This window comes from Lemur catta, chromosome 7 (assembly GCF_020740605.2).
Source record: "Lemur catta isolate mLemCat1 chromosome 7, mLemCat1.pri, whole genome shotgun sequence".
NCBI classification, from domain to species: Eukaryota; Metazoa; Chordata; class Mammalia; order Primates; family Lemuridae; genus Lemur; species Lemur catta.
Window position 1 is genome coordinate 10,298,992 of NC_059134.1, and position 21,629 is coordinate 10,320,620.

The 21,629-nt window shown below is 41.3% G+C and overlaps 2 long non-coding RNA genes and 1 pseudogene across 2 annotated transcripts; all 3 read right to left on the reverse strand.

The window, feature by feature from the left end:
- Positions 1 to 355: 355 nt before the first annotated feature.
- Positions 356 to 1,205, reverse strand: LOC123641156 (annotated as a pseudogene).
- Positions 1,206 to 2,259: 1,054 nt separating this feature from the next.
- On the reverse strand, positions 2,260 to 7,036 carry LOC123641145. Its single transcript, XR_006736232.1, has 3 exons — positions 6,995 to 7,036; positions 6,584 to 6,698; positions 2,260 to 4,302 (listed from the first exon to the last, which is right to left on the reverse strand). It is a non-coding gene; the product is annotated as an uncharacterized LOC123641145 (long non-coding RNA).
- Positions 7,037 to 10,154: 3,118 nt separating this feature from the next.
- Positions 10,155 to 19,132, reverse strand: LOC123642804. The gene is made up of 3 exons (XR_006736520.1): positions 19,068 to 19,132; positions 18,544 to 18,682; positions 10,155 to 10,241 (listed from the first exon to the last, which is right to left on the reverse strand). It is a non-coding gene; the product is annotated as an uncharacterized LOC123642804 (long non-coding RNA).
- Positions 19,133 to 21,629: the final 2,497 nt, after the last annotated feature.

Sequence of the window (21,629 nt, forward strand, 5' to 3'; positions counted from 1 at the left end):
GAGGAGGAAGTGCCAGTGTGGGGTGGGGAGAAGAGGAGAGAATGGAGGAAGATGAAGAAAATAAAGAAGGAGAAGCAGAAAGTCCATGGGAAGAGTCCCATCCCTCCATTTTGAGCACTACCTTGCCCTGAAGAGAGTGCAGGTCCAGAGTCAGAAAACCAGTCCGAGAGTCTTCATTCTGCCATTTAGTCCTTAAGTGTCCTTGGATGAGTTACATTAACTCCTTGAGTCTTAGTCACCACATTGTAAAATGGAGATAATAATACCTGTGTTCTCAAGCTCAAAAATATTTGTGAGAATAAAAATACTTTCCAACCTACAAAGTGTGGTGGAAGTGTTAGCTACTTATCTGTCTCTACAACCGCTCAGGAAGGAAGACCAGTTGATGTAATACTTTCCTCAGCAATGATTTCAGCCCTTTATTTCTGAGGCTGTAGATCAACGGGTCAGCATGGGGGTTACCAGGTTATTGAGGATCTGAACAGCTGCATCCAGACAGGGGCTTGGGGTGGGCCTCTGGTACATGAGGACCACTAGCAGGTGGAAAAGCAGGATGGCAGTGAGGTTGGCACTGCAGGTGGAGAAAGCAGTGTCTGCTCCCTTGGTGGAGCAGATCTGCAAGATGGAACAGATGATGTGACTATAGGAGGAAAGAAGAAGAAGAAAAGAGCCGAGGGGAATGAGGCCCATGTTGATGAACCCCACCAACTTCAGGGCTGATGTGTCTGCAGAAGGCAGCTTCAGCATCATTGGAATATCAAGAAGTAATAGTCCACCTCATTGGGGCCACTCTAGGGAAATTGGAAGGTCAGAGTGGTGAGAAAGGTGGCCTGAAGGTAGCCCAAAAATGAGGTCCCCAAGGGGACGATGGTGGCTCATGAAGATGGTATAGTGTACATGGTGACATATGGCAACAAAGAAGTTGTAGGCCATCACTGAGTACAGGAAACTTTCGGTATAGCCCAGGAAATGGTGAAAGAAGACCTGGGACCTGCAACCTGCATAGCAGATGGTGTGGCTGTTCCCTGAGAGGTAGAGTAGCATCTTGGGGGATCTCACAGAAAGGAAAACTATGTGAAAATAGACAGCTTGCACAGGAAGAGGTATACGGGAGTGTGATGCTGAGTGGAGACAAAGCCAGTAGGATGGGCAGGTCCCCACAAGGGTGAAAATGTGGAAGGACAAAACAAAACAAAAAGCATCATCTCCAGACCCTCTATGTGCAGGATGCCCAGCAGGATAAACTGAGTCACCACCCAGAGCTTCCTCAGAGCTGTGAGAAAGTCCAACCTGGAAACCCTCGGGACTCAAGACACCAAAGTCTAAACACCAGAATAAAGTTATCAAGCTTTTTGCTGATGAGTGCACTGGCTGGGTTCTCAACAAGCAACAACCTACTTTCTTTTGAAGAGGAAAAGTGAGATTGTTATGAAAATATCAGGTAATAAGAAGTTCCCGTTTCAGAATCATGGTCTGTTCAACTGACGAAAGGAATGTTTTATAAAGACAGATGTCTTCTATAGCAAGATTCAAAGTTTAGAGACATTCAGAGCCATCTCAGGTTAAAAAAGTTTTCATCATGGATGTATTCTGTTTGAGCATATTTATATTTTAAACACCCATGTCTTTATGTAACAAACTCCCACATTTTATCACATGTTTTTTTTAAGTAGGCAAGAAAAATGCTACTAATCCTTGGAAGACTAGGATATCTTGAGCAACCGTTTTCTTTTCCATCACATTTCTTTTTCCTGAAGCCTTTGAAAAGGACTCCATCTCTAGTGAAAAAAAACAAATCAACAAACACAGCCAATGAAAAAACCTGACATCATGCTACCCAGCGTTCTTTAATCACTATTTTCTCCACTCTGGGTGCATGAATTGGCTGCTTCCTGGAATGATTCTGTGAGGACACGTGACTGTAAAATGCCACAGAAATGGCCACTGGCTTAGATTTAGAGAAAAGTCTCACATGATTTTCTTCATCACCAGACATGCTTTTCTTCTTAATGCTTTGATTAGTAGCATCTTTCTTGGCTAATTATTAAAATGTGGATGGTTTCTCTGTACAACTTCCTCTCTCTCCCCATCCCTTATTTCTCATTTGTGACATCCTGGCCCTCTCAGGACACTAATCTCAAGACTTCCTCTACAGAGACATGCTGCCTCTACAGAGAATGTTTTCTCTGGTCCTCTGCGAGTACCTCTAAAACCACATGACAGGACGAATCCCATGCTGTAACAAGGAAAAACCTCTAAGTACTTAAGTAACAAATATTTTTTGTCATAAAGTTTTTATAAAATCATTTCAGTAAAGAGAATTATTATTTCTTCTTGCCATAAGTATTAACAATGATTATCCTCATGCTACCTCTCCCAGGTATCTTATACAAAGGGGTCATAATAATTATTATCTTTATGTTATTATTGTCCCATTTCCTGTTCTTGTGGATGTCAGTTTCTTATCATGGTTAGATGTCTGTGGTTCATTGTTTGTCCCCAACATCACAGACGACTATAGTCCCGGAGTCTGGGCTGGCCGGAGAATCCACAGTGGAAGAGCTGGCTGAGGCTCCTCCCCAAGGCAGAGAATCAGAGGAGCCCTGGCCACCGTGCTCTGTGGCCTCCTGTGGCTTCACACACAGCTGGAGTTTGCTTTCCACCGGGCTGAATTTTGAGCTACAGAGTCTGTCTGAGTCCTGGCAGGGAGAACTACAGCACTGGGCTGACTGCACAGCTCCCAGTCCCTCCGCTGCCCTTAAGGGAACGTCATTCTGTTCCTCTTGCAGTGAGTTTTCTTCTAGAACACCAGAAACATTTGGAGGGGGCTCTGAGTGTCCTTCTACAGGACCTGTCTTCTTTTCCTCTGGTCTGGATGCCTTTGCTTTCTTTTTGAGGGATCAGTTTTTCATGCTGGCCCCACCATTTCTCAACCATGTGGTGGGATGAAAAGTTACAGAACGTGTTCGTGAATGCCACTCTTTGGTGTCCTTTTGGTATAAGCCAGGCAGCTGCTGGCCTGCCCTGATGAGGGACCAGACATTCCAGAAACAAGGCCAGAACTGCTGCAGTAAGAAGAGAGCCTGTTCTGTCTTTTTTGAACTGAAAAGTGTGAGCTATTGGAGAGGAGTTTCACTGGGTGTAAACACAGAGTGTTCAGAAATCTGAGAGAAAGCACTGTCCTGGATCTCACTGGTGTGCCCGATGGGGAAGTACCTGGAGAGGATAAGCTGGGATGGCTACTCCGTGGGCAAAGGATTAATCTTGGGCGTAAAATCTCCTCAGAATTTTGGTTTGTGGCACTACTCTTGCCCACCTCAATCCCCATGACCAAAGTCTGATTAAGAAGCTTTTGTCCATCTATTTGCAAAGACTTATGTAGTTTTAGATAATCCTCCTCTTCATGAAAGAGAGCAGATTCCCGGAGACTTTTATGCTGCTTCTTTAAACAAATACCCCAGAGAAAGGACATTTTGCCTCTGCAGTCATTTATGTCGCGCTGTGAGCTGTGCTGCTGTTTCCTTGAACTCTTGAAGGCATGTGTTGCCCGTGTGGGGAGTTTCTAGTTGTATCCAAATCAAGCAGCTGTTCTTGCAATGATTCTGTGAGGACACAGAAATGGCCAATGGCTTGGACTTATGGAAAATTTTCATACAATTTCCTTCCTTACCAGACAAGCTTGTCTTCTTAATGTTTTGATTAGTGGAATTTTTCTTGCTGGCATCAGTGCTTGTGAATAAACTCTGTTTTAAAACTCTGTCTTATTCCCCCTGCATGGAGGGGTTAATTGTGCTTCAGATAGTCCTCATCTTTTTGACACAGAAGAGCATCACAGCCGGACTACACAGCTTTTTCTGATCAAACTCCCCGAGATAGGGAAGCTATGAATCCAGACAGTAGATGCTGGGCTTTCAGCAGCACCAGTTTTGCCTCACATTTTTTCTGCCTCTGCTGCAGCTATGGACAGGTGGCGGTGTGTGCCAGACAGGGCCTCAGCGGGATCCCGCAGCAGGACACTTGGGCACATTGCAACATTCATTGCCTTGGCTTCACAAGGCCGGACCATTTGTGCATCTTCTTATTCAGGATGGTCCACGAGGAAGTCATTGAGGGATAACGGGTATTCCACCTTCCACCTCAGGTTGGTCAAGGTCACCACTGAACATTAAAACAGTCTGTACTTCTTCTCCATTGGCCAAGTTTCTTTGCCACATCACTGCATGGGGGCATAAATGTCCTCATTCAGTTCATTATCCAAGCTGTCATATGAGGAGGAGTGGCTCAGTTGGAAGTGAGAAATATCTGTGAAAAAAAATCAAACCATGATTAACACTTTTACGTAGTACAGATACAGTCCATACTGCCTTAGAAACAAACTATGGTGCTTAGTTTATTTCTCTTTTCATATGGAGTATTCAAATTCCTACTCTTAAGAAAGAAAGTATCTTTTACAATCTTCCCAAATGTTAGAATAGAATAAAAGAGGAAACACCTGTTGGGGTATACTAGATTTATCTCAGGTCCTGATGAATGGGCTTTCCTTAAGTAAGATTTTCTCTAAACAATGAACACATCATAAGACCAAAAAATGGAGAAAAATATGAAAGAAATAATGCCAGCTATACCTAGATTCTGAATGACTCTGCCTTCTGACATGGATTGCTGGTTGTTACACATAATTAACTCTAGTCTTGGGAAACCTATTTACTAACCCTATGAATTTCTCTTTTACAAAGTTTTTTAATGTCCATGATCTTATTTAATATTTACAATAACCACAGAGATTATTTTTATCCACATTTCATAAATGAAGATACTGATGTTCAGTGGCATAGAATAACTGGCCAAAGATGACACAACTAGTATCTAGTGGTACAGGACTTCATAGTGTGGAAGGCTGTTTGTCTTTCAGTTCAGTGTTTCCCTAACCCCGAGTGATGCAAGTTGTTTTCAAAACAGCTCATGGCAAATTAGAACTCTGAGAAGTTTCTCAGGGACCAGTAAAAGGAAGGAGGGGAAGAAAAAAAAACAGGCCTGTCTCTACTACGTCTGAATTTTTTTTTTTTCCAGCTCTTCATGGGGGTACAAAAGCTCAGGTTATATACATTGTCTGTGTCCCGCCCATCCCCCTGAGTCAGAGCCTCAAATGTGTCCATTCTCCAGACAGTGCGCCTGGCACTCACCATGTAGTCATACCTCCATCCCCTCCCCCCCACCTCCCCGAGTCAGCACCTTCAAGCATGACCATTCCCCAGATGGTGCACAACGCACTCATCATGTAGGCATACACCCATTCCCCCCCCCCCGTATCAGTCTGATATCCAATTGGTATCCTTCCCCGATGTGCATTTAGGTGATGATCAGGGAAACCAATTTTCTGGTGAGTACATGTGATGCTTGGTTTTCCATTCTTTGGATACTTCGCTTAATATAATGGGTTCCAACTCTTTCCAGGAGAACCAAAGAGATGTCATATCACCGTTATTTCTTATAGCCGAGTAATACTCCATGGTATACATATACCACAGTTTACTAATCCATTCCTGGATTGATGGGCATTTGGGTTGTTTCCACATCTTTGCAATTGTGAATTGTGCTGCTATAAACATTCGGGTACAGGTGTCTTTGTTGTAGAATGACTTTTGTTCTTCTGGGTAGATGCCCAATAATGGGATTGCTGGATCGAATGGCAGGTCTACTTGAATCTGTTTAAGTTATCTCCATAATGCTTTCCACAGGGGTTGCACTAGTTTGCAGTCCCACCAGCAGTGTATGAGTGTTCCTGTCTCTCCGCATCCATGCCAACATGTGTTGTTTTGGGATTTTTTGAAAAAGGCCATTCTCACCGGAGTTAAGTGGTATCTCATTGTGGTTTTGATTTGCATTTCCCTGATGATTAGGGATGCTGAGCATGTTTTCATATGTTTGTTAGCCATTCTTATATCTTCTTTGGAAAAATTTCTATTCATGTCCTTTGCCCACTTTTTGATAGGGTTGTTTGATTTTTTCTTGCTGATTTTCCTGAGTTCTAAATAGATTCTTGTTATCAGTCTTTTATCTGATGTGTAGTATGCGAAAATTTTTTCCCATTCTGTAGGCTGTCTGTTTATTTTCGTGGCTGTTTCTTTGGCTGTGCAGAAGCTTTTTAATTTAATCAGGTCCCATTCGTTTATTTTTGTTGTTGCTGTGATTGCCTTAGGGGTTTTCTTCATAAATTCTTTGCCTAGACCAATGTCTGAACTTTTTATTCCAGTTTCACCCATAGCACATTCTACTATATATATTCAGGATCCTCATAAAGTTTCATTGATAAAAAGGTTGAAACCATCATATTATAGCATACTGCCACCAATAACTTCTTGAAAGCTGTGACCTCATCATGCACATTTCTCGAGCCTACGAAAATATCATGTGCCCACCTATTGGCAGGTCTTCTAAGAAAGGATCAGAAGCCTCGGGACCTACTGACCCGGGTCAGAGGCTCCCTTCGTCAGCTGCCAGGGGCTCCAGGAAAACCTCTGTCCCAGCATCTTCAGACATATGTCTACTTTTCACAAAAAAACAATCCAGCTATTGACAATACCTGAGGCATTTCCTCTAGTGCCACATGTCCCTGAAACCTCTCCATAAAGGGAAGTGATTTCTTCTCCAAATACCCTGTGGCAATTTTCTGTCATAAATTGCAAAAGCAGGATGACCTGTACATAAATGGACGAAAATGAATTGTTAGTTCTCATATAACATGTTAATAAATCACATTTCATATGTGCATATGTATAATATCTCCAAACATGTCATTAACCTCTTGTACTATAGGACTGCGATTTTAAAGTAAGTTCTATATTATTACAACTTCCACATTTTTAGATGAAGACACCGTGGGTCTGTGTCACTGAATTTGCCCAAGATTATGCATGTGAGAAGTGGGGATGGCGCTGAGAATTGAACCTTGGCTTGCCTAACTCTTAACATCTTTTTTGTTTGTTCCTTTTACCTCATTTAAATTTTAGAATCTTATCAGCTGCTCTCTTCTCACTCTGTGGCTGAAGCCAGTCATAGTGTTCATCTCCCTTAAAGTGAAAAGAGAAGTAAATCAATTGTTACTGCTTCTCTGTGTGACAGATCACTTTCCTATAGTCTACCAGGATAGAATAAAACACTGCATGATTAGTAAATTCAAATTTGTAAGGAGGTGTACTTAAGTTATTTAAAAAGTTATCTATCTTTCAGGGTTAATACCTCAAATTTCATTTTCAAAATGGTGATTCAAACCCCTAGGGCATACAAAGACAACGTTCATTATCTTTTTTGTAAATTCATTTTCTAGTTCTGGGCTGCAGGAAGTTTGAGGGCAAAGAACACTTGGAGCAATGCATACCGCTAAATTAAATGCATCCATCTGAGTGGATGGGGAATGTTGCTGAATGTTGTGTAATAATACAAATAGGTATTCTAGAAGAACAACATTGGCACTTGGAAGCTGACCTAATAGCCTAAAGACAAAAAATGCCTCTTTAAGCAAGACATTTTATCTAAAAACTTGTAAAGACAGGCAAACCTAACTTTGCATGAGAAGGAGGGCAAAGTCAAGAACCAGCTCAGACAGAGAAGCTTCAGGTCATGTGTACCCAGCAAAGTGAGGGCTGCCTGTAGAGAAGGAGAAAAGAAGCCCTGGGGATTTACTTTTTTGTATATTTTCACACTCTCTTCACAACCCAATGAAAATGTATTTAGAGGCCAGAAAAAGTCTCATTAAAAAAATAAAAACCTGTCTAAAATATTTCCCTGAAACTAGTACAAAAAATTAAGGCAAATCCTGTAACATTTCAGAATAATCTCAGCCAAAACCACAAAACCTTTCTGATAAAATTATGAAGCTATTATATTTATAGTGCTTTTTCATTTCCACATAGCAACTCAGGAATGTTGTCTCTTGGTGAGAACCCAAACCTCAGCTATAAAGACTTCCAGGTCCACTGTGAGAGTTTCTGCTCTGCTCCAGCATCTTGTAGGGTTGATTTTGTCCCAAATCTTGCCTCATTGGTCTCACTTACACATATAAGTCAACCTTATAGTATTATATTTTCTACTGTTCTCATTTGGTAATTGCTAAGGGATTTTTATTTTTATTTTTATTTTATTTTTTAATTTTATTTATTTATTTTTTTTGAGACAGAGTCTCACTTTGTTGCCCGGGCTAGAGTGAGTGCCGTGGCATCAGCCTAGCTCACAGCAACCTCAAACTCCTGGGCTTAAGCGATCCTACTGCCTCAGCCTCCCAAGTAGCTGGGACTACAGGCATGCGCCACCATGCCCAGCTAATTTTTTCTATATTTATTTTTAGTTGTCCAGATAATTTCTATTTCTATTTTTAGTAGAGACGCCGTCTCGCTCAGGCTGGTCTCGAACTCCTGACCTCGAGCAATCCACCCGCCTCGGCCTCCCAGAGGGCTAGGATTACAGGTGTGAACCACCACGCCCAGCCGCTAAGGGATTTTTAAATGGCTACTCACCAAAAATTATTATTGTTACTATCTGGAAAACATATATAAGCTGACATTCATGACTGCTGCTTTTTTCTATAAGAATCTGCAACCTGGGGAAAACAAGGTAGTCTGACTACTGTTGCACAAATAGCAGAAAAGCCTTTCTTCAGTATAATAGACAGACAGTGAATATAGTTTTTGTCAGGATAACTTATGAAGGACTTCAAAATAGACAAAAAGATAACTGGGCATATTCAATGGAAAATAAGGCATCTAGCAAATGCTTCTGGGATTCTGTAGGGTCCCTAAGTCTTTCCCAACAAGGGCTATTTTACAACTGGGTAAGTTGTAGGTAACAGATAGCAGTGTACACGATACTTGGGTAAAGGCTTGAAAATTTTGTCTTATGGAGACAGAACACATTTATATGCACTCTTGTCTAGTACAAAAGATCAGTTTTGCATCTTTTTGTAACTTTATTTCAGTATTTCTGGTTCAACTTCATTGAACACATGAATCGTGGTAATTTGAAATATACAAAGATGGTTGTAACATCTTACTGGTTTGTTTATTAGTTAATAATTTAAATAAAATCTTTCACATGTGTTCATTTTATATTTGCATGATAGTCATAATATCTTTTTAAAAATCAGCCTTTAACAGCTTATGTGATATATATAAATATGATATATATGAATAGATTTATATATAAATATGCAAATATAGATATAAAATATTTTGGACACTGAGCAAACAAATAAAGAATTTGATGGTATCTGAATGGCTCCAACCAAACTTCAACGCAAGTGGAGGTAGTATTATGTCATGGTTTAGTTTCTCCCATCCTCAACAACAGTATTATGTTCCACATATAAAGGATGTCTATCAATAGCAGTATGTAGATAATTCATATTTGAAAGTTGCTTGAGAAACAAAAAGCTGTACTAAACAAGCATATGCAAATGAATGATACTGTGATGCTTGAGTTTTCACAGAACTCAAAGTATGCCTTTTTGTTGATGGACATTTCTTTCCTATTTTCTTATCACTCAGGAAATATTCAGGAATGCAGATAGTGAGTGAGTTCTTCCAGCAATTTCCCTTTGCATGCGTACAAACAATGCATGCTCTTTGATCAGACTGAGACTTTGCAATCCCCTTTTGACTTGACACTTCTCAAGGAGTTAACTGATTCTCTGCTGTACTACCACAGTACCTTCTAAATATTTCTTTTATAGCATGAGTTATACAGCATTATTATTGTAACTCTTCTTCGTTTATCTATCTTTACCAAACTGAATTCCTTGAGAAGAGACAATAGGTCATTTTCTCTGTATGACTTCAGTTCCTGAGGGAATTATATAAGGAGTTGTCTGGTTACCTAAATATTTACCAAAAATTACGATCATAAGTTGTAGAGTGGGCCCACAGTATTAGCTAGAGAAATATCAGTGACAGCTTATATCAATCCAGATGTATGGAATATATACAATGTTCAAGTATTGCATGTTAATAGGATTAGGGAGAAAACAATAAAAATGACTGGCTAGCATAAATCTCTTTTTAAAATCATCCTGATGAATATGATTTTGTTTTTAATACACAAACTTATAGTTTTTAATGTTTCTAAAAAGGATTTTTGAGATATGAAACAATTAGAATAATTACCTTGAATTTTATTTATCTTATCTTCATCATTTCCTTCATCCATCAGACAGATCAGTAATCACAGAGATCTCATGAAAAAAATGCCTCCTGGAATATTTTGCAGAAAATCTTTACATAAATACAAAAAAAAAAACATTTCACATTCTTATTTTCATGCCACTTATATATTAGAGAAACCAGAAAGAAAATGTCTTGTTGAAAAGTTCAGTTAAGTCCTCCCTTCTGTGAACTACACAGGGCACTGTGCCAATACTTTACTGACAAAGAAACAAATGCTTTGATTTTTTTCTAACAAAAGCCATTGAGATAACCAAAGTATGGATTATGGTGGGAAAGACAACGGACAACCTATCTGGGTGGAACCTCCTGTTTGCACACATTTTAGCAAACTAGTACAACATGACAGTGTGTGGCAGGAAACTATTCTAAATCCTCTTTTCCCCTTCCCTTAAACATCTAGTTCAAGGAAATATGTCAGGATTTCTGTGAGGCTCATAATCTGGTCATCATGCATTCCATCATTCCACATGTGTTTATTCCTAGGTGCCAAGCGCTGCTTGAGGTGCTAGGGAGAGAGAAGTGAATAAACTTAGAAATTTATATTCCAGTGCTATTGGTGCACAATTGCATCAAGAGCTACTTAGGGTTATCCCTACATTCCATATAGGAGGGTTCTCATCTATTTGGTGAGAGAAAGCATTCCAGGTGACAGCTGGAATCTAGGACATTGGGGCAGCAACCTCATGCCTGATGTACACCAAGTAATGTGTCCACAGTAGATTATCTTTTCTTGGCGGCCCTATTCTGCTGAGAATACAGGTGAAGCTGGGTGTGCTGAAACCAAACCATGACACAAACAGGAGATGACCAAGAGAGTTTCTCTTTTGTTTTTTATTTACAGAGAGCTTAAAAGTAAAATAATTTGGTCTTGGTCCTAGACAATTGATTCTAGGCCAACTCTCTCTTGCTTTTGGCATGGCATTAACAGCACCAAGCTTGTAGTCTGACCTCCAACACAGCAAACTTTATTCAGATTAAATTCAATTTCATGTTTAAGCACTCTGCTTATGGTTTTCTACCTTCTTGTGATTTCCTGCTTGTAACATAGAGACAGATTAAAGTCTGCAACTTTAAAATTTTAACTTTTACTGGGAATCCAAATCAATAACTTTATGTTCCTTATAGAAGGCAGCACCATTGTTTTTTGTAGTTGAGTAATATTCCATGGTATACATATACCAAATTTATTAATCCACTCATGTATTGATGGGTACTTGGGTTGATTTCACATCCTTGCAATTGTGAACTTTGCTGCTATAAACATTCTAGTGCAAGTGACTTTTTATAAAATGACTGTTTTCCTTTGCGTCAATGCCCAATAGTGGGGTTACTGGATCAAATGGTAGTTCTACTTTTAGTTCTTTGAGGCATTTCTGTATTGCTTTCCATAGAGGTTACACTATTTTGCAGTCCCACCAACAGTGTACAAGTGCTTCTTTCTCTCCGCATCTATGCCAACATCTGTTGTTTTGAGAGTTTTCAATAAAAGCCATTCTCACTAGGTGATATACCACATTGTGGTTTTGATTTGCATTTCCTTGATGATTAGAAATGTTGAGCATTTTTTCATATGTTTGTTGACCATTAGTCTTTCTTTTTCAAAAAATTTTCTGCTCATGGCTTTTACCCAAATTTTAGTGGAGTTGTTTGATTTTTTTTTTCTTGTTTTGATTGAGTTCTTTATCAATTCTGCTCATTAGGCCTTGATCGGATATGTACCATGCAAATATTTTCTCCCATTCTGTAGGTTTTCTGTTTGCTCTCATGATAATTTCCTTGGCTGTGCAGAAGTTTTTTAATTTGATCAGAGCCCATATATTTATTTTTGTTGTTGTTGTAATTGCCTTTGGGGTCTTCTTCTTAAATTCTTTGCCTAGGCTGATAGCTATAAGAGTTTTTCTAACATTTTTTTCCAGGATTCTTATTGTTCTTATTGTTTCATGCCTTAGGTTTAAGCCTGTTATCCATCACAAATTAATTTTTGTGAGTGGTGCGAGGTGTGGATCCTTAATAAGTTTTCTGCATGTGGTTATCCAATATTCCCAGAACCATTTATTGAATAGGGATTCTTTTCCCCAGTGTATGTTTTTGTCTGCTTGGTCAAAGATCTGATGGCTATATGAGGATGGTTTTATATCTGTGTTCTCTCTTCTGATCCATGGGTTTGTGTCTCTGTTCTTGTGCCCGTAACTTCTGAGGTGAAAGAATTTGTACTTATCAGCAAGAGTAGTGGTAATTTACCTTCATACCTAAGAAAATTGGGCACAAGCCATCTCAGTTACAAGAATCCAAGGAATGAGTACATTTCTAGGCATAGCATGGATCCCAGGCAGATGGGCCTGCAGCAAGTAGCAGTTCTCACTGTGTGCACTTGGGGTCCTATGGAGTTCTCCTTAGGGCACACTCATGTGTCCCTCAATATCCACCACTTCTCCACCTATGCCTGATTCATAATTCAACTCCTGTCCTGGTGGGATGCAGCCCACATCAGGGTCGACTCTTAAGCTATTATCAACATAGCAGTGAAAAGAGTGTTTTAAATTCAGCTAGCCTTTGTGACAGGGGTCAGCAAATTATGGCCTGTGGGGCAAATTCTGCCCACCACCTGTTTTTGTAAATAAAGTTTTATTAGAACAAGGCTTCACCCATTTTTAATAGATTTTTCTATGGCTCCTTTCATGCTACAACAGCAGAGTTGAGAATTTGTGACAGATGATACGACCCGCAACACATTAAATAGTTATTATCTGGACCTTCAGAGATCTGATCTCTGTTTCAGGAGATGAGGAAGATGCCACAGGTTTGTACCCATTAGAATTGTTTCCAAGCTGTTTTTGTGCCCAAAAGATGCTTACAACTTGCGTGGATAGATGTTTTAAAAAATTAGTTTATGCACAAATAAAAAGAAAAAAAATATTAGCTTCACCCACAAGTGGACTAGTGACCTCCTTCTGAAACAATCTGGGCCCCAGCCAGTTTCTTCAGGGCTCCCTTCACATCTTTGTTCCTTCCGTGTGGATTGTGGGGTTCAGCATGGGGGTGGCTACATTGCCAAAGATCTGCACTGGGGTTACTGGCACTTCACTCAAAGATGGCTGGGTATAGATGAGGGCAAAGGGCCCAAAGAACAGTGTAACCCCTGAGAGGAGGAAAACACAGGTAGACACCACGTTGTGTTTTCCTTCAGCAGAGTGCTTCTTCAGGGTTGTAATGACAATGTGGACATATGAGGCAAGGAAGAGGAGGAAGCAGGTCATGGGCATGAGGCCAATGCTGATGAAGTTCACCATTTCAATGATAAGGGTGTTACCACATGCCAATTTGACTAAAGTGAAAATGTCACAAATAAATACTAAATTTCATTAGAGTTTACAATATGGCAGTTGGAAGGTCAATGTGGTGAGAATTGTAGCATGAAAGGAGCTAGTAAACCAGGTACTGGCAGCCAACAGGGCACACACCCAGTGGTTCATGATGATGGTGTAGCACAGTGGGTAGCAGATGACAGCAAACCCATCACAGGCCATTACTGTGTAGAGCAGGCACTCAGTGCTGGCCAGGAAGTGGTAGAAAAAGACCTGGCACATGAAACCACCCAGGGAAATGACTCAGCTTCTCACCAGCAAGTTGGCCAGCACCTTTGGAGTGCTCACAGAAGAGAAACCAGTGTCCAACACGGAGAGATTACAAAGAAAGAAATACATAGGGATGTGAAGGTGGGAATGAGACATCACAGCTAAGAGGATGAGAGGATTTCCCAGCAGAGTGCAGAGGTAGAAGATCAAGAACACAGCAAAGGGCACAGCTTCCTGCCCCTCTGTGTGGGGGATGCCCAGCAGAATGAACTCTGTGACCAACCTGTGATTCTTTATCTCCATAGAAGTTAGATGCTATCCCAAAAAGCAGGGAAGTGACAGTAAGTTGATGATCCAAGGGACCAAATTTCACTGCTTTCTACCAGTACATTCACAAAGAAAAAAGTAGTCATAGATCCTGCTGATGAAAGGATAATGTTGATTGTGATTCAGATTGTAGGAACAGCAAATATCCTCAGAAGGAAGTGTGATCTCCTGGGGTGAGGACTAAATCCTATCAACTTGACTGGTATTAGCAGATTTTATATTACTCTCAACAGAGGGAGAAGAGAAAATGAAAAAGAGAGTGGAAGAATTGAGGACTAAGAAAGATGAGGAAAGGCCAAAAAGAAAAGAAAAAGGAAATAGAGAAAGCATGAAGCAAATGTGGGCAGGCACATTTATAGCTTACATAGCAGTTTTACAACCATTTCCTAGTTAATCCTTAATGCAGTTCTATAAAATAGATGTTAATATTTTCATTTTATAGTAGATGAATAAATCATGTTTCATGGAAGTTAAATACCTGTTCAAATTCCCATATACAGCTCATGGCATATCCCAGATTAGAATCCAAGGATTATAAATCTATTATAACATAATTGGGAAAGCAGAGAAAAAAGAGCTGTAAAAGTGAAAATACAAAAAAGAAATAATGCTTATCTTTTACAGAGCACACAGCAATACACACTGAGGAAAAGAATCCCTGTTCAATCTGTGGTGCTGGAAAAATTGGATAGTCACATGCAGAAGAATGAAACAGGATCCATATCTCTCACGAATCACAAAAATTAATTCAAGATGGATAAAGACTTAAATTTAAGGCATGAAACCATAAAAATTCTAGAGGGAAATGTAGGCAAAACTCTTCTAGATACAAGCCTAGGCAAAGAATTTGTAAGTAAGACCCCGATGGCAATTGCAGCAACAACACAAATAAATAAATGGGACTTGGTTAAATTTAAAAGGTTCTACACAGCTAAGGAAATAATTAACAGAGCAAATAGACAACCTAGAGAATGGGAGAAAATATTCAAAAATTATACAACTGATAAAGGGCTAATAACCAGAACCTACTAAGAACTGCCCAGCACAGTAGAGCACCACAGCATCTGGGTTGTGGACCCCCAAAATGGCGGCTGCCCACACACAGAGCACTAGCACTGGGGGCGACTGTTCAGGAGTTGGTAGGTGCAGGATTGGGGAGATGAGTCGTCAGGATGCCCCTTGTCTCTTTTGTGTCACCCTCCTGCAATCTCACGACTGTCTGGCAGGAGGTCTAGTTCTTTCGGACTCACCCTGAGCCAGCCTATTTGCCTGCAGCATTTCCAGTATACAGTCCCCTTTTTAGTGTTCACCTATGTTCTTGTCCCGCTGACCGCCAGAGGCAAGGTGCCTGTCTCCTAACTCCCTCCAGCGGTAGCTCAGACTAGTCCCTCCCCCACCCAGTACAGTCCTAGCACAGAGCTCCGGGGAGTTCAAGATGCTTCCCGCTATTGTCCTCTCCACAGAGCCCAATGCCTCCTGCCACGATTTTGCACCTACTTCAGGCAGATCCCTGTCTGAGTGGGTGTGGAAATCACTGGGGAAGCAGGACATTCTCCTTGGGTCAGATCCCACTGCAATCGCTGACCAGGCGGGCGCAGCCATCGCAGACTCTATTCTCTGTTGTTAATCTTGCACTTTCCTGACTTCGTGATCCTATCTCCCATTCAGCCTTTTTTCCCCTGTGTTGGGTGTCCCACGCTGTTTCTCTGCCATTTCACAAGGCTGTACTTGCGGAGGAGCGATCCATTCATGCTGGCAGACCAAGTTCTACACCTCTTTCTCTGGGAGCAGGAAGCCAAGAGGTCACTTTTACTCGGCCACTTTCCACATTTTCTCTTTTGCAGTTGCTTTGTCTGTTCATAGTTTACAAGTGCCTTATAATCATATCAACCAAATGAGAGATGGGCAAAGTGAGAACCCCCTTTAACTTCTGTAACTTTTCTTGGATGTCGGGCATGTTCTGGCCAACATAGGTCATGTTAATTAACTTTGAGTTATCAGGACTTTCTGGATTTATGTCAGTATATTTCTGACATGCCTTCACAATCCTTTCGAGGAAGGCTGATGGATTTTCATCCGTTGATGTCTTATTTCCTGAACCTTGTCTGGATTTTTGTTTTGGGAACACTTTCCTTAGCCCAACCAGGATGCAGTCTCAAAAATGTAGGCTGTTACCTTCTTCTCTGTTGCTTGGGTTCCAGTTGGGGTCATGTTGTTGGGATGGCTAAATTAGCTCTAATTCTCACGTAGGTATTTGGTCCATGGTCCGCAATCGGTCAGCTTCAACTTGAGCCTTTTCCAGGACAATGCAATGCTCCTTGGAGGTTAACAGTACATTAGCAGTATGTTACCAACGGTTAACAGTGTGCTAAGCAGGCTCTAGACAGCTGCCCATACAGGGTGATGCGTGGTGAAAATAGATTCAAACAGATCAGTTATAGGCTTTGTATCGTCCCAGGAGGCAGGGTTATTTTTTTTCCAATTGTATAAATCAGAAGTGATAAATGGGTTATAAACCAACATTAATCCAGCTGGTTGTCCATTCTCATTTACTGTTTGTATAGGGACCTGTCTCAAAGGAAGTTGCCCTTCTGGGAAGGAGGGAGGACCGCAACCAAATTGTGTGCCCTGCTGGGTGTGTGAAGGAGAGACCATGTTCCCATGTTTCTGATGACTATTCTCAGAGAAGGAAGGAAGTGAAGGATAGATGGCTGGAGGTGCCAGTGGATGTGGGGTAAGGAAGAACAAGGGCCAGAGCCATAAAGGGACCAGGAGTGTTAGGAGAGGGGTCTCCAAAAGAAACCAGAGCTGCAGCCAGAGGCACCGCTGTGGCCAAAGCTGCAGCCGGCGCATCAGCCACAGCTTGAGCCTGAGCCAGCACAGGCACAGCCGGAGCCACTGCTGCAGCCGCCCGAAGGTCTACTTCAACACGGGCACTTTCTTCTGCTGGCGAGACACGGTCTCAGATCTGGCTGCTGCTTCCCCAACCTTCTTGAAGGCTTCTGTCCTCTGTGTTAGAATCTTACATTTAATTGGATCTGCCTTGTTCTGATACAGAAGCATAACAGACTGTACATAAGGGATTTTGCCCCATTTTCCCAGCAAAGTGACAAAACAAATCTAATTGGAGAATAGGATTGTAGCTCAATGAGCCATTCAGGGGCCATATTTACACAGACCTACGAGAGTACTGGGGCCAGGCAGTATCACAGATACACCATTTTTTCTTTATAGGCTCATAGCCATATTCAGACTAGTTTGTAAAAGATGGTTGGATCAAATTGTTTTTGACAAAGTTGGGACTTGTTCACATGACCAAACTTTAGTTGCCCCATAGGCAATGTCATGAAAACTATGGACTAAAATTTTGGGTAAAGCAGCTTTTGTGGCAGTTTGAGTTTTTTTAAAAAGGCCTCTGTAATCTTTCTTTTTTCCCCTTCAGTTTCAAATGAGGAACTGGCTGCTCCCAGCTGGCCTTGCGTTTGTGATAATATAGTTCAGTGAGCTCCATCTCAACACCTGTAACTTAGACATCATGGCTTCAGCAGGGAAAAGATAGGCAGTTTAAGAAACTTTGCATTTTAACTCCACAGTGCCAGATCGACCATTTGAGCTCTGAAATCTTCTTGATGTAATTTGCCCATCAGTTCAAACATGTGCACAAAAACAGAACATAATATGTGGAGACCAGTTGGAGTCCTAGAAAACCTGGCATCTCTTTAAACTTTCTCACAGACAGTACATTTATATGTCACATACTAATATAGATAAACACTCAATTACAAAGTAAAATTTAAAAGGTTTCAAACAGAAACCTGGGAAAAACACATCAGACAAAACAAAAGCCAAAACAAATACAGTACTTTCAAACAAATATTTATAGAGGGAGACGGGAGAGAAGTTTTCAAGAATCTTATCTCAAACTGTTACCACAAACAACCTGTTCTAGGTCCAAATGGCATGAAAGCCGAAACGGCAGTGACAGAGGATTCCCAGGCCACAACATTCACATTTACAGATGGAATTCTTATTTCCCATATCACACACACAAACACACCAGATGGACTGCAGTTCCAACAAATAAGCCTAAGGAGTGCCAGATACAAACAGTCACAGGTCCTACCCTGCGGAGTGGTTGAGGCCTGCAGCCCAAACAGGAACTCTGCAGGAATCCCCCAAATGGAGAGAGGAGTTTTAGGTCCTTCTCTCCCAAATGGCTGAAGCTCCCCACCCAATGGGAATTCCAGAGAACCTCCCCAGAGGGAGAGATGAGTCTCTCCGATATGCGGTACCTTCAAAGAGCTCTCACCTGTCCAGATGCAAATGCCAAAATCCAAAAGTCAAAGGTCCATTTGTCCCTGACAATCAGGGATGCATTTGGGGCTGGCAACAGGGAAATCAGTGGGAGAAACCCAACCAAAACCAACCTCTGCAGAAACTCAGCCAGGCAGCTGCTACAGAGCCTTTAAAGTCTCTCCCCACTCCTTGGCCACCAATCCACGAGGAACGGATCCTGGATGAGTCCCCAAGTGGGTAACAAACCCACAAGGCGGGGTTCGATGTTGCCTGCCACAAAGTAAGCCAGTTAATGAGATAGCGGGGATTGTTGAGGAGGAAAGGATTTATTTCAGTAGACATGTCAACTGAGAGGGGGTTATGAACCCCCTCAAATGAACCTCCCCAACCAACATGTTTTTTTCTAGAGGTGAAATGAATAATGCAGGAGGGGTGTGAGCATCAGTGCATGTTTGGGGAGGAGTGCCGGGCATGCAAGTACAGTGAGAAGTCACGCGAGTACCTATGTCCCATGATCAAAAAATGGCAGGTAAGCACCTCCCAGGGTGGGGATTTTAGTATCATAATAAGCTAGGGGTTAATATTGGCGGTTCTCTCAGCCTTTTGCACAGGCCAGTGGGTCTTTGGGCACGGTCTGTGATGGAGTATTACTTACCTTTTCTTCTCCAAACAGGCAGTGTGAGGCTTTGTAGAAGGTTCCACCATTCCTGGTAAAGAAACTCAAAAGAGAATATATCTCTGCCTATTTTCTGCCTATTTTGAGACTGTAGCTGCTAAGTTACCAGGACTAAGATAAATCTTACTGTCAGGGTTACTAACAGCTGCCAGCCCCAGCCACAATGTGCACATTGAAAACTCATTTGAAATGTGAGGATATTAAAATTTTATTCAGAAAACATTTTCTATCTTATGGAGCCAGTTACACTATTATTTCCCCCTTACCCTATGTGAACTAATGAAAAATATAATGATGATTGTAATGCTATTCTCTCAGGTCGGATAATTATTTTTGTAAAGGTATAGACAATATTCTTAACAAAAAAAGAAAAATTACAAAATCAATGATTGAAAACATTATTTCTGACTGGTTACTTATTCATTTAAATCAATTTGATTTAGAACAAATCATCAGGGCCCCTGGAGAGCAGGGAATAAACAAAATGGCCCTTGACCCCTGTGCACAGGCCTTTGAAAACCCCCTTCACAATCCTCTCGATGCATGTCAGTGGCCATGACCTTAGTTTGGGTTTAGCATGCCCATCACAGGTGCCCACGTCGGCTGCCCTCATCGTCACTCTGCTCCCTGGAGGCCCTGTAGGGAAAGCCAAGCATATAAGTGACATCCAGAATAGGCGTCAGTTTTGTCACACATTCAGAAAGGAGCTAAAATAAATGATAACTAAAGAATACAGAGACACCTTGCAGAAATTTTGGAGGGGAACAGAGAAGACTTAAAAGAAATCAGAATCCACCTAGGGTTGGGTTTTGGTTATCAAACTCTTTTAGTAAACAGAGAAGCCAAGAACACACAGTGACAGCTTGGACCTAGTACTTTTCCCTGGTTGTGTGAAGCAAGACAAAGCCAAGTCCAGCTTTTCCAACACAGAATCACAGCACAGTCACTGCTCCGTGGGTCCCCCACCTAAATTCTCTTCTGATTCACATGCTGCCTGTTCACAGCCAGGGACTGTTTCCAGGTCTAAGCCCAGTGGGCAGGGTTTAGAAGGGACACAGCACAAGTACCTCTGCTTTGCCTGTAAGAGACCTGCCTCAGGAGCTGGCCAGACGTCCTTCTCTTTACAGCACTTTATGCTATAGCAGTAACAGAATCCATTTGAAGCCATGGGGATGCACTTCTTCCACTTTTTCAACAACTCTGAGAACAATAAGATGAGGGTTAATCCAATGCAGGCATTTGAAGACACAATAATTTGCCAAGAGGAAGAAGTGTCAGCGTGGGGTGGGGAGAGCAGGAGAGGATGGGGGAGGATGAAGAAAATAAAGGAGAAGCAGAAGGTCCATGGGAAAAGTCCCATCCCTCCATCTTGAGCACTACCTTGTCCTCAAGAGAGAGCAGGTCCAGAGTTAGAAAACCAGCCTGAGAGTCTTCTTCATTCTGCCATTCACTTTTTAAGTGTCCTTGGACAAGTTACTTTAACACTTTGAGTCTTAGTCTTCATGACGTAAAATGGAGATATTAATAATAACACCTGTGTTGTCGAGCTCAAAATATTTGTGAGAATGAAAATATGGTGTGGCTTTAACAGCCTCATCCATTGGAGCAACTTCCTATTCAGGATGCTCCAGGAGGAAGTCATTGAGTGATAAAAGGTATGCCAGCTGGGCTGGGTCAAGATTATCGATGTCCGTTAACAGGGACTGTATGCTTGTCTTCCAGTGCCCCAGGTCCTTCGCCACATCAGGGAATGGAGCATAAACATCCTCATTTAGCTCACATTCCAGGCTCTCTGCTGAGGAGGAGTCACTCAGTTCAAAGTGAGAAGTGTCTGTGACAAAATCAAACCATGATTAACACTTTTACTGAGCACAAATACAGCCCATACTGCCTTAGAAACAAATTATGGTGCTTAGTTTAATTCTCTTTTCATGTGGAGTATTCAAATTCCTTTCTTGAATACACTCTGAAGAAGGAAAGGATCTTTTACCCTCATTCCAAATGTTCGTACAGAATACGAGAAGAAACACCTGTTGGGGTATACTAGATTTATCTCAGGACCTGATGAATGGGCTTTCCTTAAGTAAGATTTTCTCAAAGCAATGAACATGTCATAAGGCCAAGAAATGGTGAAAAATAGGAAGGAATTAATGCCAGATATGCCTAGATTCTGAAAAAGACTCTGCCTTCTAACATGGATTGCTGGTTGTTATACATAACTAACCTAGTCTTGGGGAAACCATTCACTAACCTTAACAATTTCTGCTTTACAAAGTTCTGAAATACCCATTACTTTATTTAATATTTATAATAACCACAAAGAAATTTTTATCCACATTTCATAAATGAAAATATTAATTTTCAGAGGCTTAGAATAATTGGCCCTAGAACACACAACTAGTAGCTGGTGGTACAGGAATTCGTATTCTAGAAGGTTGTTTGTCTTTGAATTTAGCATCTCTCTACCCCAAATGATGTGAGTTGTTTACAAACCATCTCATAGCACATTAGAATTCTGAAAAATACCTCAGGGACCAGTAA